Raw genomic sequence first — 13,777 nt, 5'->3', positions numbered from 1 at the left:
AGACCCCAGAAAACTGCCTTGCACTTCTACCATGTGAAGCCATAGCGAGAAGGTGCCATCTATGAGCCAGGAAACAGGCCTTCACCAGATACCAAATTTCCTTGTTCTTGTACTTTCCAACCTCCACAACTGTGAGGAACAAAATTCTGTTGTTCATAAGCTATTCAGTCCATGGTATTTTGGTATAGCAACATAAATGGACTAAGACACACAACAACATAGATGAACCAATAAAATAAATAAATAAATAAAATTGGAAACAAAGGAATTGAAGCTGGTTCATATAGAAATGTTTTCAGAACTTTACTGTTAATAAGTAATTTAATAAAACAACATTCCTGAAATTTTGTTTAATAAATACTGTATAGATGGATAAATAAAGGAGTTATAAATAAATAAATAAATAAAGGGAAGTGAAAACCAAGAGACTACTATTTAAGGAGAGAAAAAGAATCCTTTATGGGTGCCTGACACTATGAAATTCTCTTAAGCTTGAAACAAAGCTGTTTATGTAGAGAAAATAAGGAAGGATTTCTAAAACAAGTTGAGCCATTAGCCTTAAATAAGATGAAGGATTCATCTATTGTAAAGGAAGGTTAGACAGCAAATATGGCCACTATTGCTAGTAGGTAGGTAGAAATGGTGGCTGGAGATTATGAAACAACTCTTCTGACTTTGAGTTTTCTCATATAATTGGAAAAATGGTCATCAGCTGAAAGTGTGAAATGAAAAGAGATGGGCAGTGTTAGATTTTGAGAAGAGAGGTGTAAATAGGGAATGGGAGAGGGGATGGAGAAGATATAATAATTGTCAGACAAAATTAAGGGGCACTTCCTTTTATTTACCTTAAGGGTAGATTAAAGGAAGTAAATATAATAATTGTCTATAAACTGGGAAGGAGAGCAATTAGGATGGGAAGAGAATAAAACAAAATGAAGATGTGATAGAATCAGATGAAGGGGCTGAGGAGAACAATTATTGGATTTCTTAAATACAGTGAGTTAAAAGGACAAAAGTGGTTGTCAGAGGGATGCTTGAGATTGAGATTTCTGATAATATCATAGATGTTAATTCTGACATGTCTAGGAAACAATCGAAGGAAGGAAATGTTAGGTGAGATAAATGTGAAGTTCAGGGAACTGAGAAGCCAGGTTTTGGAAGTGTCAGCCATTTGGACATCCCAATCACAAAGATAAAATTTCAAAATGACAGAAAATCAGAAGGAAAAGCTTTCAAGATACAGGATGCAGTTGGATTGGAAAGGGGAGTTTATAACCCAGTGGTAGGTATATTATTGCAACAAAGAAGGTAATAGACACCATAACCTGATACATGAAATTCAAAGTTAAGGAGTCTTAGGGAAGCGGGAGCAAGAATGGTCTAGAAAAAAACAATTTAGAGGAGGAGGATGCTCAAACCAGATTTATGCTCGTGGTATGAAGAAAGGACTGTGAGAAAGCAGTATCCTCAAGGAAGACTTGAATTCATGTTAGAGCCAGAGGTGAAGGGAGCAATCAGAAAAAGGTTTAATATACAGGAAGGTTTTACTTTTCCCTGGGTAATGTAATGTGTATTCCAAAGGACTCAGTGGAAATCTTTCAGAGGTTGGAGATGGCTAAGGGACAGAGAGAGAATTGGGACAGTGCACAGTCTTCAGTGACATTAAATATAGAAGATGAGGGTGTCCTGGGAGTTTGGGGATTCTCATGGTCACTGGTATAATCAGGATAAAGGCATGTTGATATTACTTCTGTTAGTCTCAATTTAGAGAGAAGAGGCAAAGCCATGATTCTTGAAGAAACATTTAAGAGTAGTTTAGGCCAGGAGCCTCCTATCTTTTATTGTAATAAAAAAATAGTAACTAGAGAAGGGCGTATATTATACCTAAGAGGCTCCCCTTGACTCCAGTGGATGGAGGCTTACAAGTCTGGAGAGAGGCTGTCTTAGTTTTTTTTGTTGTTGCTGTTACAGAATATCACAAGTAGGGTAATTTGTAAAGAAAAGAAGTTTATTTGGTTAAGGGTTCTGGGGTCTGAGAAGTCCAAGAACATGGCACTGGAATCTGGCATGAAGGCAGAAGAGGGAAGAGGCACAAGAAGGCGGAAGGCAAAAGGGCAAGAAAGTGCATGTGAGAGAGAAAGCTTGCGTTTACACAAGTTATCCTGAAAAATTAACCCACTCCAGTGATAATGGCATTAGTCCATGCATGAGGGCAGAACCCTCATGACCCAATTGCTTCCGAAAGGCCCTGCTTCTCAACACTGCCACAATGGCAGCCAAGCTTTTAACACATGAACTTTGGGGGAACAAATTCAAATCATAGCAGAGGCCTTCTAACTCTCAGTCCATGTTTCGTCTGGACCTCAGCAAGTAGGATTAATTCCCCTCCCAAGTGACTTCAATACCACTTTCTGAATACATAATAGATTACTGAAACGATTCTTTCTCAAAGATGATGTGAGTGCCTAAGTGGTAAAGCAAGAATTTCTTTTAGGTTCACTCAACTCCAATGAAATAATTAAAAGCTTTTTAAAAGTGTGTATTCTTTTTTCATTCTGTACCTTTTTTCATGCTGATGCAATAACCATACTGTCTTTTTCTTATACATGACTAAAAGAATGGCCATCCAAACTCAGTGACTATTCAAATGAAAATTCTAAGCTGGCCGACATTCTTCCAAGATATACTACTGTCAGGTAGAATCAAACACCAAATAGGTGTATCATTTTACCCACCCACTAAACTCATCTCCGCTAAATGTAATATAATGCTGTGGGTATCAATTAATGGCAAATGAATTTTAAAGATAGAATAATCTGAATAGGAGAATGAGCCAATACACATTTATTTGATTTAATGACAGTATTACCACTAACACATTTGTGTAACACATTGTAATTTACACCATAATTTCATGTTTGATTCTCCCTCAATACTGTGCATATATTATTATTACTGCTTTGCAGATAAGAAAAGTCGCTTTTAAATACGTTAAGGGCACAGAGGTGGGCTGTGTTGAAAATCAAGTTTTCTGAGCATATGGTGCTATTCATTTCAGAATAATTCATACATTAAAACAAGAGAATGAACTAGAGTCTGCATCTTTTGACTCCTCACCGTTCATCCTTTAACCTAAACTATCTCTGTAACCAAGAGACAATTTGGAGCATTTGATCTTTCTAAATTAGGCATAGTTTATCCAATATGTAGTAGCTGAATTATTGGTTTTCTTTTTACTTAAGAGGACCACCTTTATAATATGCATTTGCTCATGCTCCCTTTCTTTCTTTTTCTCCAGTTGCTCTTTTACTACCTTTCTCTTTTTCTCCTTCTTCCCTTTCCCTTTCTCAATCTGTCTCTCTCTCTCTCTCTCCCCCCACAAAATTACTATCTACTCAACTAACATCTTTCGTGTTATATTTATTTCTGCCAACCATATTCTGTTATTTAAAATTATAAGCCATGAATGTGAAAAAACAGGACTCTGCTTTTCAATGTCTTTAGAAACTCATTTTAAAATATCTGGAGTGATTAATTTGGTTCACCACTCTGAAATCATATTAGTCATATGTGTCTCAGAGGGTGAATATAATTTTTTAAATGTTGACTTGGAATCTGCATGTAGAGAATATTTGGATACTAAATATATTTAATTGCATTCCATTAATATATTTCCATTTCACTTTACTTGTGGCAAGAAAGTGATTATTCTTGCATTGATTTGAACACACACACACAAATTCCAGTTAGTCTCTTTTTACATGGTGTTTTCCTACAAATTGTGGAGAAATATATTTAAATATCCTTTTCAATAAATTAGATAAAACATAAAATAAAATTTTACAACAAAATATTCTGCCTTTATCTTGACATAAGAGCTCTTTATATATGACTACTGTGCATGCATTGAGAGAACTGATGCCTCTATGAAATCTTAAAGAAAGTACCATAAAGAGGGGCGTGGCAATAAACTACAAAAAAAAAAAAAAAACCTAAACACATTAAACAAAAGGGCCACATTATGGTTTTTTGTTTGTTTGTTTGTTTGTTTGTTTGTTTGTTTTTCATAAAACTGTATAACAAATTTATTTGCACTTAACTAATGGGTAAGTTGTTCATGATTGGGGATTTAAAAGTCACCCTAACTTGAATATTTTGGAAATAAACTAATATGTTAAACAACAGCTAAATTAGAGGAATAGCTTAGTTATGGAGGAATTTCACTTTCAAAAGGTAAGAAATAAATGCAAAAGTATACTGACTCTTGATATTTTTAATTTTGTTTCAAATTTGAAAGACAGTCATAGTCCCATTAGAATATTTCTACAAAACCAGTGCTTTAACCCCTGAGCTATGGAACCACTAGAACATCTCTTAAGTAATACAAATACATAGGATTTACACTTTCTCAAACATTGCATTCCCTGTATCGTGGATCACAGGCATTACATTTCAACCTACTGGAAGAGTCTTATGCAGTCTTTGCCAGCCTATCCACTTAGACATATTATTCATATAGAAAAATATGAATCTTACTTCTTATTTGGGATACTATCATTTTCCTAATGCTCTTCCGATTTCTTACCTAACACTTAGCTTGGCCACCTTAAGATAAATTTAATAGAATGAGTTTCAATTCCTCCTGGGACAATGAGTTTATAATATATATGTAACCATCCACAAGGAGGGATGTGAGGCCTGCTGTTTAGCAAAAAGCCAGAGATGATAATAAAATCATTAACTCTGTCAATATAAATGCTAATAGAAAAGGGAAATTGGATCCATGCCTGGTATCACATTTTGTGTGATAGGAAATTAGAACAGAGAAATTGAATCTGACAAATCTTAGCATTTAGAGACCAACATCAAAATTGTAGTCTGGAGTACACAATGAATGGCAGAATGCTTCTTAATTAAACTGTGCTTTTGTTAGGTCAGAATAAATAGCTTCTCCCTGGCCAACGAAGTGATCCACAGACTCTCAGAGGGACCCTTAAAAAATATAGTACAAAATAAAAGCCATAATGTTAGCAAAAATCAAGTTGACAAACCTGCACTAATTATCTTTAGTATTACAACACTGCTAATGGAGCTGCAGTCTGAAAGATAATAGAGGTGAACTCATTAGCAGTGCCTTGAGCTAATGTTTATATGGGAGCATTTATTGTGTGCTAGTCCTTACCTAGCTCAACGTTTTACATTAGCATATTAAATAGGGCTCTAACTTGATATGTGAGCATTTTCTTCAACCTCTTGGTATAAATGACTTCATTTGGAGGAAAACAAATTTAAATAAATTGGAGAGTATATAAGTCTTCATTCAAGAGCAAAGATCAGGGAATTGTTAAGAGAATTATATTTAAACTTTTGAGAAATAACTTGAAATTACATTCAAAGTCTGCCTTGAAAAAATCCTATTAAGTTTTACTTATATAAATGAAAAAAATAGTCTATAATAATGCAGGAACATCTTATAGATTTTCTAGAGTTTGATTATTTTTAGTGAAATTGAACCATATTTTAGTAACACAATGGAAATAATTTCTATTGTTTTGCAATAAGAGTAGTGTGGGACTTACGTGTTTGGAAAATAACAGTGGAATAATCAGTATGACCAGGATTTTGCTGGTTACTTTTAGTTTAGTTTGCTTGTTTATTTGAGTGTGGGGAAGTTATTGAATTGCTACAGACCCAATCTTTTCTATTTCTATTTGACAGTATCTATTTTCAGTTTTCCTTTCTTTCACTCTGCCTATTCTATGTTGTTGTATACATACAAGATTAAAAATCTGTGTAAACGTCAACAAGAAACCCCATCATCTTTGAACAGTCACCATTTGCACTGGCTGTGATCACACTCTAATGATGTTTCATTGCACTAATATTTAATGTGTACTTCTCTCTCATTTCATATAGTATGGAAATTTTGATGCAGCTCCTTTTCATTTGGCTCAAACTACAGTTTTAACTAAGTTATTAAATCAAGTTATGAGTTTTCTCTATCTGAATTTAATTTCAATGCCCTTTTTCTACAGTAAATTTTTGTAAGAAATATTTAATTATAAAAAGCCTAAATGCTATCAAATGCCATGTAAAGGAGAAACACGTTTGTGACCTTTATTTTAGCATAGTATTTCTCCAATTTTATGTACTTCTTACAAAGAAAATTAATATGCATTTTTTACAAATATGACTCATTATCTGGATATTAAAGGAAATTAGCTACAACAAATATATTATGCTTTCTTAAAACTGTCATAAAATCATATTGTTTAAATTAATCAACACCCATTTCAAACATATTATTTTTCCCTCTAGCCATTTTGTATATTTTTAAAATTGCTCACATATATTTATGGATATATCAATAAACAAAGTAAATATTATGGGCTGACCGTGGTGACTCACTCCTGTAATTCCAGGGGGCCACGGCAGGCAGATCACTTAAGTCTGTGAGTTCAAGACCTGCATAGGCAACATGGCAAGATAGAAAAAATTAGCCAGGCATGCTGGCATGCACTTGTAGTCCCAGCTACCTGCGAGGCTGCGATGGGAGGATCACCTGAGCCCCAGAGGTCAAGGCTGCAATGAGTCGTGATTATGCCACTGCACTCCAGCCTGGGCAACAGAGTGAGACCCTGTCTCAAAAATGATATGGAGATACATTCTGAAAAATACATCTTTAGCCAATTTTGTTGTTATGTGAATGTCATGGAGTGTACCTACACAAATCTGGGTGGTATAGCCTACTACACACGTAGATCATATGATATAGCCTATTGCTCCTAGGCTACAAACTCATACAGTGTGTTACTATACTGAACACCATAGACAATTGTAACACAAAGGTAAATATTTGAGTATCTAAAAAAAGAAAAGGTACAGTAAAAATATGGTATTATAATCTTATGGGATCACTGTCATGCACACTGTCTGTCATTGACCAAAACGTTGTTACATATGCATGGCTGTATATCTAAAGTTACACAAAGTTTGAATTGGAAGAACCAGAAAATGAAACAGGAAAACTTATATATAACTTCTCCCTAGTTGGCCACTAAAGTTCTAATAATCTTAAAATTGGTGTAGATTTTTGGGATGAAGATCTAGGAAAATTTTGACCTTGGAAGAATGCATTGAGTTATCCATCACACTCCTATTAATTCTCACCTAGTGAGAGCAGCCAAGTTAATCTAGGCCTGAGCCAGACACAGTGGTCCCCTCAGACATGTGACCTTGAGGAGTTCTGAAAAAAACAGACTGTTTTTGTCTTGCCTGAGAGAATGTGTCTGCATACTAGGAAGTTATTAGAGATCTTAACACTACCTATACTATCTTCTTTCACATAAATCATCAAAAAAGCAACTTAATTGATTAATATTTATCCTGTAAATGGATTGCTTTATTACAGACTTACTAGAAGGTTCTAGTGTTGTTTTGTTTTAAGTCCTTCTCATATATTTCAAACTCCATAGGTGACCTCTGATATTTAGAGAAATTAGAAGTAGTTATAACCAAAGTAACTATAACCATTTGGTTATAGTTATAGCCAAACGTTAAGGAAGATTGCTAATGTCACACACACAAATTTCCTCCAGCTTTTTCCAGAAAAAAAAGTAGATGTGGAGTACTTCTATTCACGTCCACATCTAAGTACTGTGGTAAACATGAAGCAGTAAGAAGAAAAAGCAGTAACTTCTTTAAAAAATAAAACAAAAATAGAATTTAAATTTCTCAACTTGGCAAATAAAATATTTTACCAGCCTACCTACAGTTCTACTTTTAATTTTCTCATGCGATTGAAGGAAAACAATGAAACTACCTAATGAGGTTGCTGCATAGATTAATGCAAAATAACTAAAGCATGGTGAAAACGTGGCACACTTTATAAATGCAAATGAACAATTGAGATGTCAATTATTATTAATATATGTAAATACGGTTTATTATTTTAGTGAATTAAAAAGCCATACACTTTCAGTATGTTGTACAAGCAAAAGAATGTTTAAGTAATTTTTTGTCTAAAAATTTAATGATTACTGAAATAAAACATACATGGTAATCATTTGATGGTACCTAAGAAACGTCATAGATAATTCCCAGGAAACTTTTCATTTGGCCTGGAGGCCAGTACTTTTGGGGAGACCAGGACTCTGCATATCCCTGTGTTGTGTCTCATCGTTGAAAGAATCTTTACATCTTCTAAGACAAGAAATCTCAAATGTCACCTATTATAGGAGTCCTGCTTCTTGTAGAAATGAGCCTGCATAAGGGAAATTGTCATGGAGTGGCCTGGGGAAAGTGTAACTGAAAAAAAAAGTAGCGGTGGAAACAGGGAGGTGGCAACTGGGTCTTCAACTTCCTATGCTCTCTGCAGCTAGTTCTCGTGGATGACTAAATGGCCACCGTACCATGCTAAACTAGGAGCTGGCCTGACCTTAGACCATATTGTGTGTTGTCAAAGTCTGTGTATCGTTCTACCCTTGATAGCAGGCAGTGGCCTACAGAATTTAGTTTTCAGTGCTTTGCTGATATAGGTGTGTGCTTTCAGCTAGAGAAGGGAATATCATCGGAACATCCAAAGCCATCTATTCAGTGAAGGCTCAATAAAGCTCTTCATTTTGCCACTTTTTGTCTTTCAACAAATGCACTTCAACCAGCTCTGCTGTGTATCTCTGTATGAACTGAGGAGACAAATAGCAATGAAATACATTAAGGACAATGTTTATAAAGAAATCTTATCTAGCAAACTCTTCTAATCACCTGTGCAGATATTGGCATATTCTGACATTGTCATTTTTAAAAATGCAAGAATCAGCTACAGTTGATTATCTTCTTTATATTCAAAAAGCATATTGATCACTTGAATTAACGACACAAGTTCCTTAATTGGACAATCAGGATCAGATAGCTGGATAAATGTTAAAAGAAGAGCTTCTCTTTTATTGACTGCTTCATCGGCACTAATGAGATTATCATTTAGGGTAATTTTGTTTCTTCTACTGATTAAATATTCCGACTGCACAATATTGACATTCCTCGATGATAAAATGCAATTGGATTATTAAAACTCATTTTAATGACCTGGGATTTCTTGGGTAATTTATTGCAGACATTCTTAATTATTTAAGGAATGATTTTTTTTCTATTTACTAAAAATTTTATTTTGTACAGAGTGCAGTCTGAACCCCCTTAGCTTTTTTCTGAAAGCCAAGACATTTAAACTTAAACCATAGAAGACAGTGAATTTCAACTCTCTGTGATTTCTCTAAAAATACAATTCCTAAAATTCCCTGAAAGCTATGATTGGCTAATTTCAAGGTCTTTATGACCAGGGGAAAAGAATATATTATGATGAAATTAGAGTGCATGGTATTTAGAACAGCGATTTTCCTAGATTTTCTTTTTCTTCTTTTCCTTCTCTTCTTTTTTGTCTGTTTTATAATCTATGTCACTGTTGATTGTACATGCATGTCAAAAGCATCCACATATCTCATCTCATTTCACATCCCAATTTGAGTCAGTTGTTACTTCTCATATCTTATAAATAAAAGTATTGAATCTCAGGTAATTCCATATTTGCTTTGCATCAGAGTTAGCTGATGGAAGACTTAGATTTAGCACGTGTGGCTTTTTTTTTTTTTTCCTTTTCATATTGCTTCATGGTCTGATTCAAATTCTTTTCATCTGAATATAAATTGATTAGAAAATTATTAGTGTCCTGACTTGAAATGCATAACATATGTAGTATATTTATATGATACATTTAGAAGTACATATTATTCCCATCCCTAGTTACTTTTTTCCAACTCATTTGAATGTATGTTCATTAGCACAGTCTTCTAATACCCATAGTTTACTTTCGGATGTGATTTGAAACAAGTAGAGATAGAATTTTCATGTCACTTATTTTGAAAAGAGCTACCATTATAAAGTCTAAATGAAAGTCCTTCTCCAAGTGATAAATCCTCATTTATTTTCCCTGTTTCTAAGACAAATATACCTTTAATATCAGGTAGAGAAGAAAAAATGAGGATTTGGCATACATCCTGGTATCCCAGAGCCCAGCACGTGTTTCCACAGCATAGGGTAGACGAAAAATTAGTTCGTTTTTTAAAATTCCTATGTGCTCCCTGAAAAGCTAAAGGAGCACTAGGAGTCCAGGGCTGCGCTAATTGCTTTTTATTCATTACTGTTTGCTAGTTTATGAATGTGCTTATTAAATGTAGGTCCATTGAATTGCATAAATACTTTCATGGGGTTCACAATAGGGACCACTCACCCACTCAGCACACTGAGTTCTTTCCAGAAGCAAACAAGTAGTTTAAAAGTGTTCCTAAAACACAGAAGCAGCAGTCTCTGAATCCAACTTCTGTATACAAAGTCTTTGTTGTCAGTAACTTATCCCAAGTGGGATGAAAAGTAGCCTCAAATAATGTAATAGTGTAATTCAGTCTCAACTTGAGAAAGAAACTGAAACAGGATAGCTCCCTTGACCCCTTCATGGGACTCATAAATTGGTTCATTTACATAGCCCACAGTTCTCAACCTCATATGGGCGGGGAATCACACAGGTGAGCTGATGCAGAGGCCAGGATAAGCACTTCTAAGCAACCAACAGCAGCAGAACTCCCTGCGGACCCACAGCAGCATCTAGGGGCTGTCCCCGACCCCCAAGCTCTAGAGAGCGTGTATTACAGTATGCTTTTTAGTTTGGCCATTTGTGGGTGGTTTAAGTGTTAGATAGCTCAATGGAGGGTCAGCTTGACAGCTTTTGCATCCATACCCGGCTCTTTTTCTAGTGTCCAGGAGGAATCGGGTTGCATGAATGAATTGAAGATGGTAAATACAGAGGATTGTATTGCCAATAAAAGTGGTTCTCAGTGAGATGGGGAGTTAGAAAGGGGATGGAGTGGGAAGTTGGTCTTACTCTGGAGTTCGTCCTTCCCCAGCCAAACTCTTCTCCAAAGTCCTACCATCAAGCCATCCCTCTGAATTCAAGCTGTCTGTCTCCAATGTCCAGCTGCTTCTTCTCTTCTCTCCTTCTCTAATACTCTGCCACTCTGCCAGTGAAGCCTGAGGTTTTTATGGGTACAGGATGGGGATTGGAGTGTTCCAGTGTTTTAGAAAAGGCAACATTGGGATAGGAAAACAGGAATGCAAGTTCTTATTTAGGGCCACAGTTCCAGGCTTGAGGGTGGGGCTTTGCCAGGTACCTCACCCTATTCTGCCTACTATTTCCCTATCTCCTGTCCATATCAAAATTACTTAGATAAGGTATTTTCTATGGCATCTGTCAATAAATATATGATGACCAGAGATAAAGACAGAGAGGAACAAGGTCACCCTTATTCCATAAACTCTACAAATTAAGCTTTCAAGTATTGACAAATGCTATTCACCGTATTTAACAATTTAAATGATAAAGTATTTAAATTGAATATGATAAAACATATTCTCTCCTTCAGAAAAAAATTTGAACCATCTTCTGGTTCCTTCTGCCAAATGCATTATCTTAATTTTTTCTGCATTAAAATTTCACCTGTTATGAATTCATTAATTTCTTATTGAAGGACATGATTCATTAAAACTTTTTAGTACTTAGATGTTGAATATGTAAATGACCATACACTAACAGGAGGATTTCTGCTTTTTAATAGAAAATTATCTTCAGCTGGGTACAGTGGCTCATGCCTGTGATCCCAGAACTTTGGGAGGCCAAGGCAGGTGGATCGCCTGAGGTCAGGAGTTTGAGACTAGCCTGGCCAGTGTTGTAAAACCCTTCTACTAAAAATACAAAAATTAGCTGGGCGTGATGGCAGGAACCTGTAATCCCAGCTACTCAGGGGACTGAGGCAGGAGAACAGCTTGAACCCGGGAGACAGAGTTTGCAGTGAGCTGAGATGGCACAATTGCACTCCAGCCTGGGTGACAAGAGCGAGACTTTGTCTCTCTCTCTCTCTCTACATATATATATGTATATATAATTTTTATATAAAAGCCAAAATTATTTCATTGTTGAAAACAAATTTTATGATATTGCATATATCTACTTGTATGTTATGAATGAAATAATACCTCCATTCTGATATTATATCATTCAACAAAATTTTGAGTGCCTATTCTATTCAGAAATTGCTTGGTATTAATTACTAAGAAATCCAAATTTTATTTGGGAATAAAACAAATATCCTTTCTCCCTTCATGGGTTATTCATATAGAATAACAGATTAATGTGGGATAAAATTAATAAATCATATACTGCCAAAAAGGGTGTAGCTAGATACAGCCTTGTTGTTGCTAGAAAAGCCCTTATATAGCATAAATAGAAAATTTCTATCGGAGAGTATTGAAGAGTAGGCATATATAATGAGAGGTGGCATAAAGACTCCTTCAGAAGCAACGAAACAAGGATTGTACAAGTATGTTGTATCAATAATTTCAGGTCATGAAAACCCTTGGAAATCTAGGACTCTTTGACAGAATTTCCTGGAATAGCAGAGTTATTAACTTATGTGACCTGCTTGTGTAGGGATGGGGGGCAAGGGGTGTGTGTATGTATGTGTGTGCATGTGTGCATGTGTGTGTGTGTGTGTGTGTGTGTGTGTGTGTGTCATGTTTAATGAATTGACCATTCCAGTTGGTGCTGTTACTGAACATCTGGAGTTTGATCTAGGTCCTGTTGTTCACTGCACAGAATGCAAATCACTGAGACAATGAGTATTGCCAGGGAAGAAGACATTAATCAGGTGCTGCAACTTAGGAGATGGAAGACCAGTCTCAAATCCATCTCTCTGACTGATTAAAATTATGATTTCTTATCTAGAGTCTTTGGCTAGGCTTTGAATATTAGCTTATCAAATATTATCAGTTTATCAAATTCTGAGTTTCCTTGACTATATTATACATAAACAAACAATTACCAAAACACAATCCAACTGCTGCAGTAACCAAAAACTGCCAAGAGGGTTCAAACTGAAATAGTTGGGGCGCTTTCCTCTCTCAATTAGTTGGGCTTGTTCAACCTGCATAATGGAAATTTCTTCAGAATTTCCCAAATGGAGAGAAGCAGATCCTACTGTCTGGTACCCACAAGTGACATTTACTGGACCAGATGACAAATTCCAAAAGGTGTTCTTTCTAGGCAATCAATAACATGGTTAGGATAGGCGTAGCAGGACGAGAGAGATACCAAAACCTACCTCCAGCCAAGAAGAGTCAGGTAGCTGCTTAAGAGGGCTTCTGAATCTCCTGTCCCATAGCAGCCAAACTACAAGCAACATGTTCCCAGTTAAGGAACCAAAATCTCTTACCAAAACACCAGATGTTTGGTCTAAGTCTGTCTTTCCACACAGAAAGACAACCACTGAGACAACAAGTATTGCCAGGAAAGAAGGCATTAATCAGTTGCTGCAGCCTATGAGTTAGGAGATCAGTCTCAAATCCATCTCCCTGACCAACTAAAATTGGGGTTTATATAGTGGGGAAGAAATGTAATTACATGCAGGTAAACAGGAAATGGGAAGGAATAAGTAAATCATGAGGGATAAGGGGTCTGGCTTTTCCTTGTCTGGATGTTGTGATCTGGTGAGTTTCAGTCCCTTGATACTATCTGAGAGGCCTAAGGACCAGTTTCCTGAGGAAAGAACTCAGATAAGACAAATGTCAGTTTAAAGCTTTAAAACCAGGAGGGTCAATTTCTATGTTTGTTTTCAAAGATTGTAAACATCAGTTCTATAGACAATTAGGTTGGCTTCACTGTGAGGGTAGCCATTTG

The sequence above is a fragment of the Cebus imitator genome, unplaced genomic scaffold (assembly GCF_001604975.1).
Source record: "Cebus imitator isolate Cc_AM_T3 unplaced genomic scaffold, Cebus_imitator-1.0 Scaffold676, whole genome shotgun sequence".
NCBI lineage: Eukaryota > Metazoa > Chordata > Mammalia > Primates > Cebidae > Cebus > Cebus imitator.
This window is presented reverse-complemented; position numbering follows the sequence as displayed.